The sequence below is a fragment of the Xyrauchen texanus genome, chromosome 8 (assembly GCF_025860055.1).
Source record: "Xyrauchen texanus isolate HMW12.3.18 chromosome 8, RBS_HiC_50CHRs, whole genome shotgun sequence".
NCBI lineage: Eukaryota > Metazoa > Chordata > Actinopteri > Cypriniformes > Catostomidae > Xyrauchen > Xyrauchen texanus.
Window position 1 is genome coordinate 20,457,323 of NC_068283.1, and position 23,754 is coordinate 20,481,076.

Here is a 23,754-nt window from a genome sequence, read left to right on the forward strand (position 1 = left end):
ACTCTACGTAAGGTTGTGGTATTTATAAGAAAGGGGCAGGGATTAAGAGGACTAAATAAATGGAGAAGTCCTACATATTTCACCAGAGAAAAGTCATTTGTTTCACCAGAAGATCGAGTTATAACATTTTGATAAAAGATTGTGGTAAAATGTATATATATATATATATATATATATATATATATATATTTTTTTTTTTTTTAATTGTATTTTTTTTTTTTTTAACATATGGATGGATGATCAATAGCATGCATTTAGAAAATTGATAGGTTGAATTTTCATTTCATGCTGAAATTAATAATAAACGTTGTATTATGTAAGTATAATATAAGCTGTCGAATTCATGGTGAACAACTACATTAACCCCAATACAGAAGTGTTACCATGGAAAGCATTGACCTCTCTGATTGGAAGATCGCTTCAGGAATCCGGTTCTCTTTCAAGCATATGTTTCAGTGTCTCACTATGGATACGCCCCTTCCGAATATTCCTAGAAGCCCTATTACATTACACCAGCCACTATTGGCTGGCAGAAGTGACACTTGTGTCAGGAGGAGGCTCCACCTCCCAGTACAAAAGGGATGACACAGCGTAATCAAGTCATTCAAAAAACAATTATTGCTTCACTTCAGAAGCCTGGATCTCCATTCATTCAACCGGCCTCCAACCTGGTCGTTGATTGATCATTCCAGAACTGGGTTATTTGTATCAATTTACAGGCCAACATGCTGTTTTTTTATTTATTCCTACATTCTGCACACCAGATCATATAGGAATTTCTTAGCCTCCAGCTAAATGGCTGCAGTGATGCAGAGTACATTGGCTAGCGTGGGGGACTCTTCGTAACTTTGCTCTAGTGGAAATAAGATCTCATGCAAAGACACACAACAGGTCTGCTCTGCATGTCTTGGGTTGAAACATGCCCAAGTGTCAATCGACAACCCCGGATAGCGTGAGCACTGTGAGCACTTCACTATGAAGAGCCTTTGGCGCAGGCTAGCATGCCAAGATAGTATCTCAGGCCAGGATCCCCTCATGTCATCTAGCCCTGCTTTGGCAGTCACCCCACAGGTATCCATTCCTGTAGAGCTGCCCACCATGGCAGTATTGTCCTGGGGCAAACAGCTCGATGCATGCATCCCTTTGCCCTCCATGCTCAGTAAGGATGAGGAAGAGGAGGCTTTGGATTATGAGGACAAGGGGCAGTCGGTTTTTCTCCTCTCTGAGGAGGAGGACAATTTTGAGGACAGCCTTTCCCTTGGACACAACCCTCAGCTGCAGCGGGAACCATGGAAGAGAGGGGAGGGGCACAATCCTCTCCGCTTCTCAGCATTGATCTGCAGGATGTGTGCAAACGCAAGGCAGAAAGAGTAAATGTTCCAAGGCCGACTGTGGTAATGGAGGCTGCAAAGTTTTGCTAAGAGGGCAAAAGGCTGCCGAGAGCAAAACGGATAGCGAGACAGCTTCTTACTGTATTCCCATAGCTGCTGGAATATGTTGCGGTCACCTGGAAGGATAAACCCTTTACCAGCAAAATGCCCATTCAAGGGGGATCCAGGCTTGACATGGAAGGAATGGAGAAGGAGGGTCTTCTCTGACTGCCTCCCATTGAGACTTTAGTAGCAGTGCATCTGCACCCCAGATGCATGGTGGCTGTAAATCTGACATTGATTTTTATACACACCCGGGCCCTTATCAGGCTAATTAAGCCTCCGAGAGGGATAAAGGCCGATTGCGGACGGTGGTGCGACGAGAGAGAGATCGTTTACGGACATGTCCATCATGTGTGTTTTATTTAACTTTTGTTTAAGATAATCATTGTTTAAGATAATCATTAAAATATTGTTTATATCGCCAGGCCGGTTCTCGCCGCCTCCTTTCCATTGAACTGCTTTACACTGGTGCCGAAATCCGGGAAGGAGGAGGGATACGCCGTAGTAGAGTTCTCGCCACTACCATCAACCCCAACGGAGCAGCCGTCTGCAGGGGGACGGAGGAGCCCGGCCGCCTGGAAGCAGAGGAACGGCCGCCGACCGCGAGCGGGGAAGGGTTCACTGCCGACCTCCTTGAGCGGGAGAACCGCTGCCAGGTGCGGGGGAGATCCCTTCTGTTCCCCGAGAACGCGGCGGGGCATTCCGTCGGCCAGGGGAGGCGCGGCTGTCGTCCATTAGAGGGTGGAGGGGTGGCCAATTTTTTTTCCATCTCTCTCTCCTCTCTCTCTCACTGCCGATCCACGTTGGCCTTTTCCCTCTCGTTTAAATTTTACAGTGTTTTATCGGGGGGTACTACACTGTTAGAGGAATTACCCCTCCCATTTTTTATATTTCTGTTTCCCTCCCCTTGTCCCCTCCCTCATCCAGGTAGACGGAGATGAACTGCCGGCAGACGGGGCTTAGGGCATGCCCTCCCCCAGGAAAAGAGGGGGGGTGGATGTCATGCCAGGGGCTCCCCTGCCTGAGAGAACGAGGGAGGAATGTGACAGGGCGGAGGGCCGGGCCGGGCCGTGATTATACACTGAGTGCGTGATGAGAGAGAGATCGTTTACGGACATGTCCGTCATGTGTGTGTGTTTGACTTTTGTTTAAGTTAATCATTAAAATATTGTTTATATCGCCAGGCCAGTTCTCGCCTCCTCCTTTCCATTGAACTGCTTTACAGTGTGCATCGCACACTCCCAGTTTTTAAACCACTTTCTCCCTCTCTCCATTTAGCAATGGTGCTTGATGCTATTTCAGGGCCTCCATTTGAGCCTTTGGACAAGGTTGAATTTAAGATATTGTTGTTCAAGATGGCATTACTGAAGAATTCAGGAGGAGTGATCAGATATTTGGTTTTCCTAGGCAAAACCAAGCAAGGGAAAACCGATAACCAAACAGTGCTTATCGCACTGGATAGTGGACGCTATTTCATTGGCATATTCCAGTAAGGGTCGTAATACCCCAACTTTGTTGCATGTGTGCATTCTACAATGAAAATGTCTACATCGTGGGCTCTCTTTAAAGGGGTTATGATACAAGATATTTGTGAGGTGGTGAGCTGGTCTTCACAACACACATTTGCAAGGTTTTATAAATTAGATGTTAATGCACAGATTTTAGCACATGCTGTACTGAGTGTTGGCTCTTGAGTCTGCCAGGACTCTCCAGCCCTGGATAATTATATGGTTGGCAGAGGGATTCGACACAGGCTGGTGTGTGTGTGTGTGTGTGTGTGTGTGTGTGTGTGAGAGAGAGAGAGAGAGAGAGAGAGAGAGAGAGAGAGAGAGAGATGGACCATGATCATGATCACCTGTTGATGATGCTTTAGCTGTTAGTCAGCTTTCTGAAGATAATGTAATTTTGGTGAAATGCATCCTATTTTCTCAGTGGAAAAATAGTCATTCAAGCAGGGATATTCCTCCTTGTTTCGCAGTAGCTGGCGCGTAAGAGTCTTTCACTAGAGAAACATCAATCTCCTCCGCCATGTTGAAAAGATTGTCCACTCCAATGTGGAAACTCCGGTAAGAGGTAAGTGTCTTGAGTGTGTGTATTGAATCAGTCTAATGTGTCTCTCAGCTGTGATGAGCCTTAATGCTGAAGTTGTTAGTTTAAAGCAGTTTAAAGCTATTTTCTAGTTTAAGTAGTGTAGTAGTAATACGAGTGATCATGGAGTGCTGTTGAATGTAAACACTGAGTGACGCTGACTCTGCATGCTACCTAAACGGGCTCATATTGCACACACAAATGGTCTTTTGCGACCACCTGCTGGCTAAAATATGTACTATCAATTAAATGAAAAGAGACAGATAGCTCTTAACACATAGGCACAGCTCTTAACACTTTAGATTAGAATGGTACGAGGCCATGAGGATGCAGGATGCAGTGATGAAATCTTCATAACTATTTTCTTTCAAAAAGATAAAGAAATAAATCTCATACTAGGAGGTTGACAAGTGTTCTAATCTTATTTCCAAGCAGACAGCTGTTATAGTAGTACATAGTAGTATTATAATAAAATTTTGAGCAATAGGACAAACAATAATAGAAATAAGTGGTAGCTCTGCCATCTATTTCAGTTATATCTAATTCCAACATACTTATTATGAGAAATCTGTAGTTTTCTCAGAGGATGCATTTCAGCAATATCTGGAATATATCAACAGACATACTGCAGCCATATGAAACATGCAAGAAGTGTTATAGAGATTTCCCTGTTGGAGTTTCTCTGATTGGCCTTCAGGGTCTCTAATACACTTTGTAATGAGTGGTTAATGTTTTGGTAATGTTGAAGGCAGATGAGGTAAAGGAAAATTAGGAGTTGCTCTGGGGAATTACACATATACAATCTTAAACTGAATGTATTTGCCCTGAAAAGACTGTTATATCTGGGTGTACTACCCAGGGATTTAGGGTAGGGTGAGAAGACAAATACACAGTAATACAGTATACTCTATAACAACACAAGAAATGTAAAATCCACATAACTTAAACTATTCTAAATTAAAACTGTTTTATATATGTTAGGATTGAAATAAGACATCACATAGTATTATGCATATTGCAGTATAATGTTGTGCATATTTTCTAGTATTCTGAAATGAGTTGTTAAAACTTTCAGCAAACCATTGTCATTCGTAAACACTGAGAAAAACACTTCAGTGACATCCAGCCCTAATTGAGAATTATTGTGAGAGTTGAAAAGTAGTACAAACACGCACACACATACCAAGTAGCTCTGTGAGATTAACCCTCAGAGAGAACATCTGCCTTTGCTCTTCTTCTCCTTAAATCAAGTGAATAAGAGAAACAAAGATGCTGAAAGATAGTGAACGAGCGATAGAACCCAGAGCATACAACATATTTACAGACAATCCTTTCCAAAATCCCTCTTTCACAGAACCATGACACATCTAATTTGTTCATTACACAGTGTCAACACAACAGTGTGTCCTACAGCTGTCACTCCAATTGTAACAGCAACATCTTAGAAGCATGCACAAATAAGCAATAGTGGTCTTTCCCTCATATGTAAACTCACAAATGTAAGAATACAATTTCAGTTAACTTTTTTTTAAGTAAACTTTTCAAAGTCTTTGGCAAGTTTAAAATCCTATAATATTTGGAGTCATGGTGCAGTGGATGGAGGATTTATTCCAGACACACAAGCTTTGGTGGTCATGTGGGAGACACAGCTTTGAATCCTGTGTTGTTTATTGTTCCCAATCAGTTTCTCTCTTCAAAATTACTTTCTTTGTTCATCCTATTTTCTCTCAAGACAGGTCAAGTTGTTTTAATGTGTACGGTGCTTTTCACAACACACATCATTTCAATGCAGCTTTAGAGAAAATCACATTGTCTCTAGTAAAAAACTTGAAAATCAAGCCTTAATGTTTTTTTCTTTTTAAAGCCCCCAATGAGCAAGCCAAAGGTGATTGTGGAAAGTAACAAAAACTCCACAAGATGTTTAGTTAGTGGAGACAAAATAAAAAAATATAAACCTTGGGAGAAACCAGACTCAGCTGGAGGAGCCAGTTTCTCATATTTCTTATATTAGTAAGCTATGTGTAATATAAGTCATATACAAATACTACAAATAAATATAAATATTATTAGATTTAAGCAATCTTATACACACTCTGTGTAATATGTGAAATTCCTTCAAAATTCCTTCTTTGCTGGTTGGTTTGTTGGTGAGTGTTGTTGTATGTTATGTGTTTTATGTTGAGCATTGCTGCAAATTAAATTTCCCCTTGTGGGACAATAAAGGTACTTTGAACTTTATGTGCCACATGTCAAATTAAGTGTTACCCTTATAAAGCTTTTTGATGACGCTTTAATTGGTCTGTAATACAGTGCAGTAATTCTCAACCTTTTTGACTTCAAAGCCCAAATTATCAGAGAAAATGGGTCCGTTCCAAAACCTAGTGAACGTCCTCTGGAGGCAACCTTTTAATACATCATAGTCACACTCCCGATGCAAAGACTATTCCAAAAGGTAGGTCTCTTAATTATGCTGCCTCTTAAGATGTTTTGCTTTGGCCAAATTTTAGGGTAGCATCATATGTATCCTTCCCTGGGTACTGTAAGATACTGTAATTAATTGGTAGCATGAAATATTAGTATTTGCTAACAGGCTGAATGGGTTCCATGGTAGCTGACATAGTGTGTGAATAGACGGAGGGTCCTGGGGTAGGGGGTATTTTTGAGCAATACAAATTTGCATCATGCTCAATCAGAATTCCATTATGAAAATCATCCTGGCAAGATTAGTGCTTTCACCTGATGTGTTCATAAATGCTGTGGTGCAGCCTGAAGGTGGAAAAAATAAATACAATATATTTATGAATTGGGATCAGAAAGGTCAGATATGAGTGTAAAAATGTGCTGTGAAATGTCTGAAGCACGACAGAGGGTATCACAGAACAAGATCTTAAGAGAGGTCAGTATAGAGTGTGAGAGCCCTTTTCAAGTGCTGCATGAAAGTCTAAGTCACAGTGAATTTAAGATACACCAGAGCAAAAAAGGTGTGAGAGAGACAGAGCGGGACAGAAAGAGTGAGAGAAATGTAGAGGTCAGACTCACAGCAGAGAAGTTGTGAGCTCCACAGGGCTCTCCACGGTACTTGCAGCCGAGGAGCATATCCTCCAGCTGGTGGCCCAGTCGATCCATGAATTCCAAGCTGGTGCCCTCGAAACGCCGTGGAGGCAGGAAAAGATGGAAGTCTGACAGCTTGCTGAACCAGACCCGCCTGTCATCTTGAAGCAGGTCCAGGACCAGGGGCCTGGCCGTGCGGTTAACCAGCAACAGTCCGAGCCAGTGACCCGCAAAGTACAGATCACTTTTAGTAAGGTGATACATACGAATGGGGTTATTGTTACAGATGGTGACCGTGGGAAAGGCGAGTTCTCTTGCCCACTCAGTGTGGACTCGTGTGTGTGTGGGGAAGGCCAGCCAGTGAAGCAAGCGATTTGAGGACCAAGACAACAGAAGACCCAAAGATGTACAGAATGCTAACATCCAGAATGCCCGGTGGCCGAGAGAACTAGTAGGGGTGCAGATGTGCCGTAAACCATGGAGGCGAGTCCGTGTCAGGAGGGCCACAGTGAGGCTGGACAAACCATGTCGTGGGGCTCTGGGTTGGGTGGGACGACGGCAGGCCCTCCGTTGGCCCGGTGTGGGCGTGGCAGGACGCAGACAGTGGCCTTCCAGAGCCATGAGGGCCCACAGAGCTGCTAAAGCAGCAAGGGGGAAGGCTTCATCTGCCAGCCAGGCCTTCGCGGCCAGGGCCCTCATGGGAGAGCCAGAACACTGACTTCCAGAATACTGATATGACTAAGTGTCCAGAAAAACAAGCTATTCTAACACATTCATAGATCTACTTAAGCTTTAATCAAAGTGTACAACCACAACACACTCTGCTTCTACCATCTGCTTAACTATCCTTCTAAACTCATTAAACCTTTTTTTCTGGATAAACAAAACACATACACACACACAAACACACTGCTCCCTAAGGTGGCCCAAAAAATCAACATATGTCTTCATGCCCTCAGGCAACTCTAAATAACCCCTTAGGCTAAATCCCCAGGCTATTTTCCTTTTTCATCTGTCACTTTATCAGGCACTTTAACTCTCTCTCTCTTCATTCCCTCTCCCCCTTCAGTCCGTCTTGTCAGTGTACCCAAAGTTTGTCTGGGTTTTGGGGACAGCCTGCAATCTCCCAAATAACTTCTAGCTTCTGCAGTTACAATGGAAGTGATCTTGATGAAAGAAAAAGATTCAATAGATACAAGGCAGAAAATTACAGTAAGAGAAAATAATAAAAAAAAAGAAATAGATTGTGAGAGACAGAAAGTGTCCAAATGCCAGTTGAGTCACAAGAGTGAAGACAGACAGTATTCAGGCAACCTGACCAGTAGGCGTAATCAGCTGTACTGTAAAACCCCCTCCACATTCCCTTGAGAGAGAGTCTACCCCAAACACAAGCTATAACTGGTTCCACTACCCCACGGGCACCCAAACCAATTACACACACTAAAACTCACTCATCTTGTCTTTGTGCCTCTTTTTCTTAGTCTTTGTCAGGGATAAACAAAGGGCATTTAGACCTCTGATTTCTATATCTCTCTGTCCTCAGCTATGGGAGCACATGGGCAAAACCCTTGTGTGAGAGATGTCAGACTTTGTGCTAGTTCATACACACACACATACACAGACACACCGACTCTTGCCTGCAGGAGAACTGAGTGCCGCTGATGTAGAATCTGTTCTGACAGTGTCCAAATTCAGCGTCTCACACTCTCTCCTTTCTCTCTCCCTCTCATTTCCATCTTGCTGTTATTCTCGATCGACATCCTTTATTTTCTGTTGCTTTTAGCCTCTTGGTGTTTTTTTATTTTTTTATGTTTCAGCCTTCGCTAAAAATATCCATTCCCAGAAAATCTAATTCCTAATATTTCCTCCAAGCCCCTCTTCTTCCTTCTGTCAATCAAAGATCACTTGCTCCTCCCCCTGCCTTTCGTCTGCCTCCTCTTGTCCTTTATTGTTTTCTGGATGGCTTCACTTCTGTCTCTTTGGTCAAGAGAGAGAACGAGCAAGCGACAGAAGCTGCTCCTCATGTGTGTTTTGCTTTGATTTCTTTTCCGCTGCTTAATTGCTCCTCTTTTGCTCTTCTCTTCCCTTTCGCTCTAGCTGCTCAGATTTCCTCTCCTCCTCCTGGGTCACTCCTCTTCTTGCTCTGTCGTTTCTGTCCTTGCCACACTCCTCCGTGTCCATACAGCCAGCGCCTGGCTCAGCCTGTACGAGTTCTCTCTCTCGCTCTCTCTCGCTCTCTCTTTCTCGCTCTCAATCACTCAATATTTTCTCAATCTTTTAATCTTAGTCTGATTTCTAGACCAAGGCTAAAGAGAAACAAAAGAGTGCCACTGTTTTTTTTCTACATGTGCTAGTGTTAAAAAGTAATATAGTGTTTCTCTCTGTTTCTCTGTGTGTGTGTGTGTGTGTGTGTGTGTGTGTGTGTGTGTGTGTGTGTGTGTGTGTGTGTGTGTGTGTGTGAGCATGTATTTATCACTTTGTGGGGACCAAATGTCCCCATAAGGATAGTAAAACCCGAAATGTTTGACCTTGTGGGGACATTTTGTCGGTCCCCATGAGGAAAACAGCTTATAAATCATACTAAATTATGTTTTTTGAAAATGTAAAAATGCAGAAAGTTTTCTGTGAGGGTTAGGTTTAGGGGTAGGGTTAGGTTTAGGGGATAGAATATAAAGTTTGTACAGTATAAAAACCATTATGTCTATGGAAAGTCCCCATAAAACATGGAAACACAACTGTGTGTGTGTGTGTTTAGGAGAGTTGCTTTGTGTATGAAGTGAAGCCAAAAGTTCTCACTGGTGTATCACGCTTCCTTTTTCTCACTCGTTTTATTCTATTTCACTTCTTCCTCATTTCAAGTAAAAAGTCACAAAAAAAAAAAAAAAAAAAAAATATATATATATATATATATATATATATATATATATATATATATAAACAATACTGCTTGTTTGGTTTCATTAATGAAGACCTATTTGTAATTTACATGGGCTCTGTACATGTAAATGAGTCATCAGAATATTCAAATTGGGTATTGATGCCACACAGCAACATTTAGCTTCTTCCTTCAGTGTTCTCTTGATATCTTTTCGTTGAAAAAAAAAAGGCTTGTAAAGAAATTAATAGTAATTTTGAAACATATAGCATGTATAAAATCATGATATGATGTCATATCAGCAATCTTATAAAAGCTGTGTGGAGCGGAGGGGGGCGGGGCCGGGTCGGAATAACGCGTGCCCGGTCCCCAATCGGCCTGATGAGGGGCGCGAGGGTTAAAGGCAGCCAGTGATGATGGTTCGAGAGAGAGAGAATTACGGGCATGTCCGTCATGTGTGTGTTTTGGTTTATGCTTTATGCTTAAGTTTTCATTAAAATTATGATTTATGTTGAGAAGCCGGTTCTCACCTCCTCCTTGCCCATCCTTTAACTGTGTTACAGAGTGGTGGTGGCGTAGTGGCTAAAGCACAGGTCTGTTAATCAGCAAGGTTAATCAGCAAGGTCGCTGGTTTGAACCCCACGGCCACCACCATTGTGTCCTTGATTGTCCCTGTAATAATTGCACTGTAAGTCGCTTTGGATAAAAGCGTCTGCCAAATGCATAAATGTAAATGTTACAAGCTGATTTATTCTACATAGAGAGGGTCCCCTTAGGGTCACATGGCCAGCCAAATGCTACTTGCTTAATATCAAGAACCCTATAATTAGTAACTTTCCCTAATAGATTAAATGCATATGTGTGTCAAAAAAGACCCAGGTGAAATCTAGATACTTATTCTTTATAAATCTACTTATTTTATTTGAATGGAAAATTAACTCTGATGATAGTGTGATCAGTAATAAATGTTATTCAAAGTTTATTTATTTTTTACAGAATTTCAAAATTATAACAGAACTATGGGCAGTTTCCATGTTTGGTGGTGTAGGATTACTACATATATAATTTAGAGATGTGGACTCAATCAGTTAAAATGGGTATTGTGCATGCATGCAAATGAAGGGAATTTAGGGTCTCGAAATATGTGAGCTATGAACTAAATTAAACTGTTCTTATTAAGTAAGGAAATGTATAACGGAATTAGTCGCATTCGACAACCATTATAAATTAGATAAATGACAAATAACTAGATTATTTGTCTTATTAGATTCTCCACCATTGAAATCGTAATACAACGTCTAATTCAATAAGCTCACAATTTCTACTGTCAGGAATTAGCTTTAATAAGTGAATTATGATTAATAAATAGTGATATTATTCTCATAGCTTATTGAAAATAATATCACATGTATTTAGGTACAGCTTTGAAGCGAAATCTTTCAGAAACAGAGATGAGATTATTTATCAAAATATACCACAGTCACGTTGTCTTTGAACACAGACAAACTTTATTACTATTCTAAACATAAATCTAATCTAACACATATATACATGATGAGACAGGTTGGTGAGTAGTGACAGAATGTGAAATAACTGATCAGTACAGTGGAGATTAACTCTACGGAGTCTGTTGACAATACCTTAATTTATCCTTCTTTGAGTCTAAATCGATTTGCTATTGAATTAGCCAAAATATTTAACTAATTCACTAGCACTTTGAGCACAATATTGGAGGTGTTACTTGCATGTCCTGGTGTCCTTTATGTTGCTCGGTTCTTGGTCGAAAGTTCATTCTGTCGATGTTTTGATCTCTTTGTATGATCATATTTATTGTCTGTATGAGATGATGATTTTATCTTTGAAGTGAGGCCTTCTCACTCCTTGTCGGGACGTTGAGTCCTGAGTTCCCTTGGATCTCATGTGGGAGGAAGAGTGTTCAGAGAGCAGAGAGCAACTGAAGAGCAAGATGAAGAGAGGGCAAGAGAGGAAGAGCAAGAGGATGAAGAGTCAAGAGAGCGAGTTCTTCCTGTTTGGAACTATTTGAACTAAGATTGGCTGCATCCCCCAAAGGTGTCCTGCACCAATTAGAAGTGACTTTTCAGAGTCACATGGTCTACTGAGCTGTCATTTCCGACAGTTGAGTTATGGTCTTTTGTTTCAGACTCTTAAAAATGTTCCGCTCAAAAATAGCGCATATTTAATCATGAGCTTTTCTATCTTGAGAATGGTACAAGATACATGATATTCATTGTTATCAGATTTTTCTTCATACACAAACAAATGTTTACATACTAAACATGACATGTTTTAATGGATGTTATACGTGTAGAAAATAAAAAGTGAAAATCTCTGGTTACAAAATCATATTGGTTTTACACATCATTGCATTTTATCAAGTTAAACCTTATAGTTACCATTCTTAGTAAAATGATATAAATCATACAAAATTAATTTATATTTATATAAATATATATTATATAATTTATATATTTAGATTATATTTCTCAATTATAGGTGATTGCACATTGCTACACACATTTTAAAGAGTTCCATCAGTCAATAATCCTTAATTTGTTAGGTACAAACGTTACCACCAAGTGATTTTCAGCATTATATAGCAAGGCTAGATTAAGATGAAATGTCTTAGAGTTCTTAGTGGTCCTTGTAACCTTACAAAAGAGAAGTCTGCTTTAACTATGTGTTTTAGATCAGGTTGCAGAGGGGCCTTTCTGACCAATCAGGATGCCTGGGCCATTTGATTTATGACGGTGAAACATTCCAAACTGAAAGGCTGTTTTTTTTCCTAGATCCAGATATATGTTGTTTCAATTCTTCTGCATATATAATCTTACAGTGGTTGTAACAAGGTTAAGATGGGCAAGGAGGCAGGAACCAGACAAAGCATCAAAGTAATATTTTAATGAAAACTTCAACAAATAGACACAAAACACAAACGTGCACATGGCAGCTGCGTGTGGCTCTCTCTCTCCCGAACTGCCACATCCGATTCAGCTTTATGCCTCTTCTCAGCTGATTAGCCCGATTGGGGGCCAGCCATGGGCACTCACGGCCCGACCCAGCCCGTCCTGGCCCTCCTCCTTGTCACAGTGGTAAAATATGAACCAGCCCATCTAGCACCAACAATATTACCAGGGACCAAATCACTGAGATCACATTTTTCACACATTCTGATGGTTGATATGAACATTAACTGAAGCTCCTGACCCATATCTGCATGATTTTATGCAGTGCACTGCTGCCACATGATTGGCTAATTAGATAATCACATGAAACACAATATTAGGCAGGTTTTAATATTGTGGCTGATCAGGTATAGTATATATATATATATATATATATATATAATATATATATATATATATATATATAGAAGAGGCATAAAGCTGAATTATGACTTTTTATGTCCATTTGTTTTTTTTATTTATATATATATATATATATATATATATATATATATATATATATATATATATATATATATATATATATATATAAATTAAAAAAAACAAATGGACATAAAGTCATAATAATTCCAACTAGCAAACGACTGAGAAATTGAAATTGATTTAAAGCCAATGGTGAACTTTTGCAAAGCCCCGCATAAAAAAACACATTTTATCATTCCAACAGGGCAGAGATTCATATTCTCTTCAGTCCTCTCAAATCACATGTTCAATCAACAACTTCTGTCTGGAGTCCTTCAGCCATACTTATCAGTTAACATTGCACTTTCTCTAGAGTCTCATATCCTCTGAGGAATATTTAAGCACTCTAGTCATCAGAGCATCTACAAAATGTACTGCTTCTGTTTTCAGTTTCAGTAAATGTAATCCAGTAATTTTGCATTTGCACTTGTTTCTCCCTTTTCTTCTTAAACTGCTGTACGTGTGATGAAAGGGAGAGAAAAATAATGTAATATTTGATATAAATTTTCCTAGTGTATCTTAGGTTTAATGTCACACAAGTGAGTAACTGATATTCCACGTGAAACAAGCCCTTCGATATAACCTCTTATCTTATAATAACAAACACAAATGTGTTTAAAGAAACATCCACATACATTTGCAGCAACCAGAAAGAAATAAGCACGCAGACCACATAATTGCTGTACATATTACATAAGTGTAAATACAACATGGTGTCATATTTTAAACAAGCCTAAAGTGGTTTGCTGGTTTTACTACCTGGTCAGACTGGTCTAGTATGCTTGTTTTAGAGGGGTTTCAGGCACTTGTCAGCAAGTCAGTCTGGGAGACCAGCTAAAACCAGTAAAACCTGACCAGCTAAACCAGTTGATGGTGATCTTGGGTCTGTACTGATTACTGATTTTCCACCTAATCAGTACTGAGGTGCATCACAACATGACAGCATTTTATGTGTATCTTGAAAGCATCATTCCATATACTATATTCACTATCCATAAGTTTCCTGCTTCCGTAGTAAGAGCGACTTCTTTGATTGGTGGATTCTTGCTTTAGGATTATCGGTAGTGCAGTACTTCACCAGGAACTGGCACTTTTTTTCCTTTTCTGCAGAGGCATAGAGTAAACCACTGTATAGCACTCTTAGAGTTCATGGTAGGTCTTGAAAGGTTTACAAGTTATAAAATAATAATAATAATAATTTCTTGAGTTTCAAATAGGAGTTTTGCTTCCGGAGCCCAACAGTGCAGTCTTTTTTCCCCGAGAATCAAAATGTGTTGAAGAGTAAGCAATAAGGCATAGCCAAATAACAAGAGTGTTCAACCCTAATTCAAAGGGCACACCAAAGGGTACATGCACATAGACACACAGATGCTGTAGTAATAATAATAATAATGATAAATGCTAGATACACACACAGTATTATGTGGCCATCAGCCAGAATTATAGACATTTTATGTAACAAAAATACATTATTCATTATTTGTGTGACAAAGAACTACATGTGGAACTTACACACAGCATTCCACTCACAATAAAGGTCCTGACCGAGATAAAAATACATCTGTGAAAGTGCTGATGAACAAGGTCAAGGCTTGACAAGGTCAGTCTTCCTTATAGAGAGTCATCTTCACACATTCACTGATCTCCTGCATTAAAGAAAAACAAATATGTCTAATGCATATAGAATATTCCTAAACAAATCAGTGAATTAAAGATGAGTCTTAAATCTTTAAGTTGTATCTCTCTGGAATACTCCTGAGCCATGCAGTTTAAAGTGTTTAATCACAGAAAACTAGTACAGAGACCCTATTAATCCAGCAGTGTTAATTAGACAAAGCCAGGAGATGAAACACAGGTAACACCCACCACCCCATCTCTGCAGTTATTCTCAACCTACCATACATACTGTATGGGTATGTTTGCGAATGAGTGAATATTTCAAAAGAAAGAAAGCGGAATTTGTTTTCCAAGAAAATAATTTAATCAGATCATGTGTCTTGTGTGTGTCTAGGTGTGAGTGGGCATGCACACTTTGTTATAGATTGCACAGTTTTATCCAAAAACATTAAAGTGAGCTAAATCTTACAAAAATATTTTATTTAGGGATGTCCTCCATTGAATCAATTATTCATAAACAAAGAAAATAGTTTTTATTTCATTTAAAAAAAATCCCAAATTATATCTTTTAGAGGAACAAATATCCCCACTGTAATGAACTCAGACTGGAGGACGGGTTAGAATCCATTATGTAGAAGATTTTAATGAACAAATCCAAATCAGAAGGCTCAAACATGGTCAGTATAACAGGCAGTGGTAGATAACCGGCAAACAATCCAATAAGGTCAACAAGACAGAAAGGGTAAAATCCAATAAACAGGCAGAAGATCATAACATGATAAATGCTTGGTAAGGCAGGTGAACTGGCAATACTTCACAATTGTGAGTGTGAATGCATGGCTTATATACAAGGCAAACAGGAAGTGACATGGCAGGAAACGACAGAGTTCAGAATTCAGGTAAGGGCTCCTTCTGGTGGACGGGAGACCGCTCAAACGTTTTTCTGGTTCACGGCTGCAGTACGATAGTGAGATAGTGACCGATCTCCTGATTGAGTCTCTCCACCTGAGATAGTGACCGATCTCCTGATTGAGTCTCTCCACCTGTCCATTAGCCTGTGGGCGGTAGTCTGAGGTGAGACTGAATTTAATGTATAGCTGTTTGCAGAATGCCTGCCATACTCGTTAAGTAAACTGGGGACCCAATGCGACAAATGTCTTCTGGTATTCCATAAACTCTGAAAACGTGATGAAACAAGGGATTAGCAGTTTCCATGTCTGTAGGGAGACCTTTAAGGGGAACCAGATTGAAAATGTTTCTATAATAATCAAAACAGTAGTGATAACATTAGAACTAGGGAGATCCTTGACAAAATCCACAGATAGATGGGACCAGGGTCTATGTGGGGAGTGGTTCAAGTAGTCCAGCAGGGAGTTCTCTGCATTTTTTTGACTGTGCACAAATGGAGCAAGACATGAAAAAGTTTGTAACATCTTGAGTTAAAATCGTCCACCAGAATTAATTATGTACTAGCAGTATAGTGCGTAGGAAACCTGGGTGACCGGGCTGAGAGACGTATGGACCCACTGGGTAATGCGTTGTCTGAGAGTATGAAGTACTTATTGTTTGGTAGGAGGACATGCTGGTGGGGTTGGATCTGTTTGTTTTTCAAGCTAAATCTCTTCCATGATGTCCCATTGGATGGGGGCGATAATGACTGATGGTGGTAGAATAGAGTCTTGATGACTAGGGCCTTGTGAAGGGTCATATCTCCTGGAGAGGGCGTATGCTTTGCGGTTTTTGCTGCCGTGTCAATATGTGACTGCTAACTGAAATCTGTTGAAGAATAATGACCATCATGCTTGTCTTGGGTTCAGACGTATCGCACTTTGAATGTATTCAAAATTCTTGTAGTGAGCGATTACCTGGAATGGATGAGTAGCCCACTCTAGCCAGTGTCTCCACTTTTCTAATGCAGCTTTAATGGAGAGAAGCTCCTTGTTGCCCATATAAAAGTTCCGCTCTGCAGTGGTCGTCTTCCTGGAAAAGAAAGCACATGGATACATTCTGCCTGGTGTGTCATGTCTTAGACCAGCTCCTATTCTAAAGTCAGAAGCATCAACTTCTATAATTAATGGAATGGTTAGGGTCAGGGTGTTTAAGAATAGTGACTGTGGTGAATTTGGTCTCATTTTGAATGCTGTTTTTGCTGAGTCAGTCCATTGCAACTTCTTGGGTTTACCTTTCAGGAAGGTAGTCATCGGTGCTGCGGTGATATATAGTTTCTAATGAACCGTTTGTAGAAGTTTGCAGAGGCTAGGAACCTTTGTAGTTCTTTGATAGTCGTGGGACCTGGCCATTCTGTAACTGCCTATATTTTTACATGTCCATCTCCACCCCTTGGTGACTGATATTGTAGCCTAGGAAAGTAGTACTGGTGTTATGAAATTCACATTTCTCGGCTTTAACATACAATTGGTTCTCTTGAAGTTGAGTTAGTACTGCTCTGGTTTGTGAGTAAATAAGGATGTCGTCTATGTAGGCGATGACACATTGCTTTAGGAGGTCACTGAAAATTTTGTTTATAAGGACTGGAATACAGCTAGTTAGTTGGCAAGGCCATATGGCATGACTTGATATTCATAGTGCCCCTTTGTGGTGAGAAAGGCAGTTTTCCACTCATCTCCTTCTCTGATGGGATGGGAGTGTATGCGCTTCGGAGGTCGAATTTGGTGAAAATTTTAGCCTCACGCAGTTGTTCTAGGGCAGAAGGAACTAATGGCAGTAAGTATCTATACTTTATCGTCACTGAATTGAGTCTGTGATAGACAATGTAGGGTCGGAGACCACCGTCCTTTTTCTCCACAAAGAAGAATCCTGCTGCAGCAGAGGACGTGGAAGGGCATATGAAGACTGAAGATAATGCTTCCTCGACATATTTTCCATAGCCTGGGTCTCAGGAATTGATAGTGGGTACACCTTGCCTTTAGGAGGAGCTGTATTGTGCAGGAGTTCGATGGCGCAATCCCAAGGACAGTGAGGGGAAGTTGGGTTGCTTTGGTTTTGTTAAAAACCTCAGCAAACTCTGCATGTTCCACTGGAATCTTGGTATGAACTTGAACATCTGGGCATTCTATGCTGGTGAAGAGGCATGGCAGAGTGATTACAGAATGAAAGCAGTTTTGCTGACAATAACTTGACCACTTGATGAGTTAACCTTGTGCCCAGGATATGCTGGGATTATGTACAGTTAACGATGGGTGGCCAAGGATGATTTGGTTCTTTGGGGAGGATATTACATATAATGAAACATTTTCAGTGTGGAATAGACCAATTTGTATAATCAGAGGTATGGTTTGTTGCGTGATGCCTGTTCCTATGGGTTCATTGTCGATGGCTGTTATGTTGATGGATGGTGTGCATGGTAAGGTAGGTATGTTAAGTTCAATGTTGAGTTCATGATGGATCAGATTCACAGGTGCCCCAGAATCCACTAATGCTGAAATTTAGTTAGGACATCCATTTAAATCAATTTTTAGTAGTTAAGCTTTGCCTAAATTGTAATGGAGAAAACCTCTTACTTTGCTGGAGGTCTTGGTTTTATTGGGACATGCAGCACATTGGTGACCTGGTTGTCAGCAGTAGAAACACAGCCTTTCACACAGATGGTGGCGTTCATCTGAAGACACCAAGGTATATCCTATTTGCATGGATTCTGGTAGTTCTGGAGTCGAATGACTGATTGATGCAATTGAAACATTTTCAATCTGGGATTATTATGAATTACATTATTATTACAGATTAGAACAGCTGATTGTTTTCCCTGGTGAAGTGTAATGGTTGTACAGAAATATCCGGTCCCAATGCTGGATATTCAAACACTTATTGAATCTGTTTCGAGAAATAATCGAATGAGGTCTGTACTTGATTGTCTGTGTCCCAGACAGCCGATGCCCAATCCAGCGCATTTCCAGTGATTACAGTAATCATAAATGAACACTTCGTCCTTTCTAGGTGGAAGACCTCAGGCTGATTGGAGAAATATATCTGACATTGGCGCAAAACCCCCTTTGAATTTATCTGCTGAACCATCAAATTTATGCGGTAGGTCAAATCTTACTGTTCTGGTAAGTTCTGGTAGATGGTAGAGACTAAATATAATGAGTCAGATGTCTGTTAGCGGCACAAAGACTGGCGAGTTGAGTTTGGAATCCTTATAGGACTTTGCTCTGGTAGTTAAAGGCTGCTTGAATCTGTGACACTTCTGCTGGACTCAGATCTGGTGAAGTATTCTGTAATGAACTCAGACTGGAGGTTGCGTTATAATCCATAATGCAGAAGAGTTTAATGGACAAATCCAAATCAGATGGCTCGAATGTGGTCAGTAGAACCGGCAGTGGTAGATAAAAGGCAAACAATCCAATAAGGTCAACAAGACATTTTGTGGAATTTGCATGCCACTCCCCCAGACATACGGGTATAAAAGGAGTGATGCTGCACATCCACATCAGGTATCGCCCTGAGGAGCCGAGCCAAAGACCCGGCACTTTCAGCGGTTGGTTCAGTGTTGTGGCTGGAGGGACACAAGCGATTCACCCGGCCAGCTGACCCGAACTTACCTGTTAGACAAAACCCTGAGGTTATAGAACCTCGCAAAGGTGTTAGGTGTTGCCCAATCCGCGGCTCTACATATGTCTGCTAGAGAGGCGCCGTGGGACAACGGCCAAGAAGCCGCAAAGCCCCTGATAGAATGGGCTCGTGTTGCCAAATTTGTCTGATGTGAGAAATTGACTTGTGGCTTTATCAGACAGAAAAATGAAATCAATAGTGTTATTGTAAGGTGGGGGTTTTGAGAGAGAGAGAGAGAGAGAGAGAGAGAGAGAGATGTTGACGTTTATAACTCTTTATTTATACAATTTGTTTTCCTTCTAAAATATTATTTTGCAATTAACAACCATCATCACATACAAAACTATATCAATATACAAAAAAGTAAACATTAAAAAATAATAACTGAATACAACAAAAGAGTTAAATATACACCAACCACAAAGCAAATAAAAATAAATTTAAAATAAATGAATAACAAATTAAAAATTAGGTTTTCCTCATAATCTATAGTACACAAAACTTCACTAAAACCCCATGTTTCCATAAAATGAACCAGATTTTTAGTCAGTTAAGAATAGACAATCTCTGCTCTGATTCTTGAAGCCACAAAAACTCTGGATCTACTAAAACATCATTTAACCTTCTTTTCCTTGTTACCCATATTGTCAATTTGGTTTCACCTATTAGATTAGTTAATTAAACACAATTCTTCGCCAGTCTGAAGCCTTATAGTTTGGTCCAAAAATGTCATGGTTACTATTGTAACCTTTTTGAGCGGCGCCCTGACCCGATGAACCAATCGAGTAGCAGTGAGGGGGGGACGGAGGTTTCCAGTCCAGCCTCACGTTCTGGGAAAGCATAGCGGATATCTGCGCGTCAGCCTCAGACTGGGCGAGCAGACCCGAAGGTGGCAGCCCAGACGAGTCATCAGCATCAGATGCCACTGTGACGCTCTCCGATGCAGCGGCGATGTCATCATCCAATTACAGGGAGGGAATGCCGGCTGGCTGCGAGGCAAGCCGCACTCATCCCGAGCTCGGGATGATATATTATGTCTCTTACAAGAAACAAATTTCCCATTATGGTTCTGTTAGGGACACAATACGTTTGATATTCATTTACAATATATTCTAAAAAAAAGTTTCAACCTATTTGAAAGACACTTTGCCAAAATGTTATAATCTGTACATAAAACAGCCACAGGTCTCCAGTTTTTTTAGCATTCCAAGATCACCTTTTTAGGGTAATAGGGATAAAACCACTCTTTTACAACTGGAAGGCAATTCATGTAGTTGATAATTAAAACTTCATAAAGATCGTCTTTCAGTAAGTTCCAGAATTGTTTGTAAAATTCAGCCGGAAGTCCATCTAACCCAGGTGCTTTTCCAGTTTAACGTTTTTTAACGGCTTCAGACAGTTTTTTTAGCTGGAGGGCAGAGTCAAGCCGTTTACTCTGTTCATTAGAAAGTCTTGATAAATCTTTAACTAAATCCTCCATGCAAATGACATCATATTGTCCTTCTCCAAATAAGTCCATATAAAAATCAAAAGCCATTTTTCTAATTTCATTAGGTCAGATTCCCATTTACATCTTTCAAATGCAACATAATTTTGTTTCTCTTTCTTTCTATTCCAGATTAAAGAAAAAAGAGCTTGGTGCAGATATAAACCAACTTCCCAACTTTCACAGTATCACCAACAATTAAGTCACTTTAAAACTGTTTTATCTCTTTTTCAAGTTCAAGAACAGTTTTTGTTATCCTACCATTTTATTATATAAAATGTTAGGGTTTATACATTTTATTATATGTATAATTTTGACAAAATATCCTAATTTGTGTCTTACCCACCACTGAACAATGTCATCATGATTATTTTTTTCCACTCAACTCAAAATACATCAAATTTTCACAAAAAAGTATATCTTGTAATAGTTTCACATTAAAATGCCAATAATAGCTATGACTTTGTGACTTCTTTACATTTATTTAAATGATACATAAATGATGATCAGAGAATTGTAGATTTAAAAATTCTATTACTATTATTCTTATTAATATAAAAACGGTCTAACCTGGCAGTACAAATACGATCATGAGAAACCTTTACCCATGTATACGGCTTAAATGTTGAGTGTTGTAGTCTCCATATATCAACCAAATTAAAATTACTAATAACATTATGTAAAACATTGGCAGAAGAGGGGGGCATTTCAATCTAAAGTCAAATTTATCGTACAGTTCCAACTACCCCCTAAAACCAAACAAACATTTTATCACAGTTTTGTTATTTTTTAAATGATCGTCTCTGCTCCAATATTTGGTGCATAAACATTAATAAAAACAAAAGCAAACCCATTTATATTTGCTTGAACAGCCAAAATCCGTCCTCTTTCTATTTCATTGACAGAGACATTGGTTATATTAATCTTCTTTGAAAATAAAATAGCAACTCCTCCACTAACATTTGAACCATGACTCATTAATAAATCACTTCTAAACCCCATTCTCAAATCCACTTAATTTTTCACATGACTATGCGTAAAAATGTTACGTCAATATTCTTATTTTGTATGTATTCATTCAAACTTGTCCTTTCCTACCATCTCTTCCCCATTGATGTTAATATATCCTATTCTAAGGCTCTCCATTAAAGAATAAGACAGAAAAAGGAAAAATAAAGAGGAAAGACAAAAAGAAACAGATAGCTCACCCTTTGTGATTTCTTCAAAAGTTCTCAAAAGATTTTTCTTTTCTCAGTTTTGTTAAAAATTTTTTATCGAAATCTGTTCCTTCTACTTAACTCTAAATAACTTACAGTCTTTTGTATCTTTCTCAACTGTATCTACATCAGTATCAGCAGAAACCTCAAGATGAGATTTTTTCACATCACTCGTCCAAGCCTCTTCACGATTCCTCCTTTTATTTTCCTCATCATAATTTTTTTTTTTATTATGATGGCGTCTTTTCTCTCGATACCTTCTGTCCTATATCTTCAGTAGAGTCACTTTGTTCATGAGTGCTCTGTTTGTTATTTACACTCTCGTCTTTTTCAGTTTCATTGTCTGTCTCTGTTTCTTTGTTTTTATTTACAAACTCTGCTTCGCCGGCATCCGCCTGTTCAAATTAATTTGTTTTGTTGGTATTGTCCTCCGTTTGCATTTTATGTGGGCATGCCATTTTCTTATGCCTGAAATTACCACACTCAAAGCATTTCAGATTATTGGTGCTTGCATGAATCAGGTATGATTTAGCTTCGTGTTTAACACAGAAAGAGATATCAAGCTTCGGCGATTCAAAAAACATAAACACCTGCCTTCTAAAAGACAGCACATGATTTAGAGCTTCATTTTTACACCCAAGTGGAATCAGTTTAATTTTGTTTGCCATTTTTCTGGACCTCTGTAGTTCATTTTCAATACATGCATTGGGTATAAATGGTGGAATATTCAATATCGTTACCCTAGTCGACTGTGAAACCAGCGGTGAAACAGTAACAAAATCTTCACTTACCCAAAGCCGCTTATGATGTGTTTACTCACAAAACTTTGTTCCTTTAGAAAAACTACCATGGCCTTGTTCATTCTGGATGCGGAAACAATGTTTTCAAATCCAGTTTGTTCTCTTATTGCCACGAGCACGTCCTCAACCGCTGCTCCGGCGCCAGGTACACACCTGACTCCATGGTGGAGCGACAGAGAGGAAAACTCCATCCCAGCCCTCCGCCACGAGGCTGAATAACTTTCCCCTGATGCCTATTACTCTTCAGATATTTCCAAAAAAGTCTAATTAAATACTAGAGCTAAACATAAATATTTAGAAAGAAGACAATATATATAAATAACCGAGAATAGTAACAAAAACTATCCACAGAGATGCTCACATTCCCTAAACTCCCAGCATTCACCAGAGAGAGAATGCACATTCTCAATGTCATCCACACTTAATCTTTGACAAATGGAGGGCACCACATTGAAGACAATGCTCAAATTCAAGTGAGTGGGTATTTTGCACAAGAGGATGCAAAGAGGATGGCGATATTAAGGGTGATGTCGGGAGGTGCTGCTGTCTATAAAGACCAAATTAAAGAGCCTTGTGCTGCATGTGGGATGGTAAACACCTGAGCTGCACATAGTTGACTTTAAAAGGAGAGGTAGCAGTCAGAGTGCATTTACAGTACTGTGTTGATTAAAGAGCTGCAGCAGATATTCAACTCGCATTACTGCATTATAACACATCCACATCACGCAGTGGAGGGTGATCTCATTAGTATTTGAAGATTCATACGTAAAATTGTGCATTTATTTATATATTTTATGTTTAGATAGACACTGAATCATACAATATGATTAAAAGCATCTTAAACACTTAAGCTTTTTGGGTGTTTATTGGATGTTTTTTCAACTTCTGGCACTTTTAGCACAGAGGACTTCTAGAAAGTTTTGTTAAAACATGTTACACACACACACACACACACACACACACACTAGTTTATTAAATGTATAGACTAACAATGTCTAACAGTGGATGTATATGCATCACAGAAGATTTATGTCATTTTTTTCTGACGGTCATGACAATTCTCAATGCAGTGACATTTCCACCACATTTCAAATTCTGTGTTGTATTTAATAGAGTTAGCTGGAATTTGTGGAAATAAAATAGCCTACATATTTGTCTTATTAAGGCTAGCT

General features: G+C 39.5%; 1 pseudogene; it reads right to left on the bottom strand.

The window, feature by feature from the left end:
• LOC127648087 (acid-sensing ion channel 2-like) overlaps positions 1–8,733 on the bottom strand; it is a 220,689-nt pseudogene extending 211,956 nt beyond the window's left edge.
• Between the last annotated feature and the right edge of the window lie 15,021 nt (positions 8,734–23,754).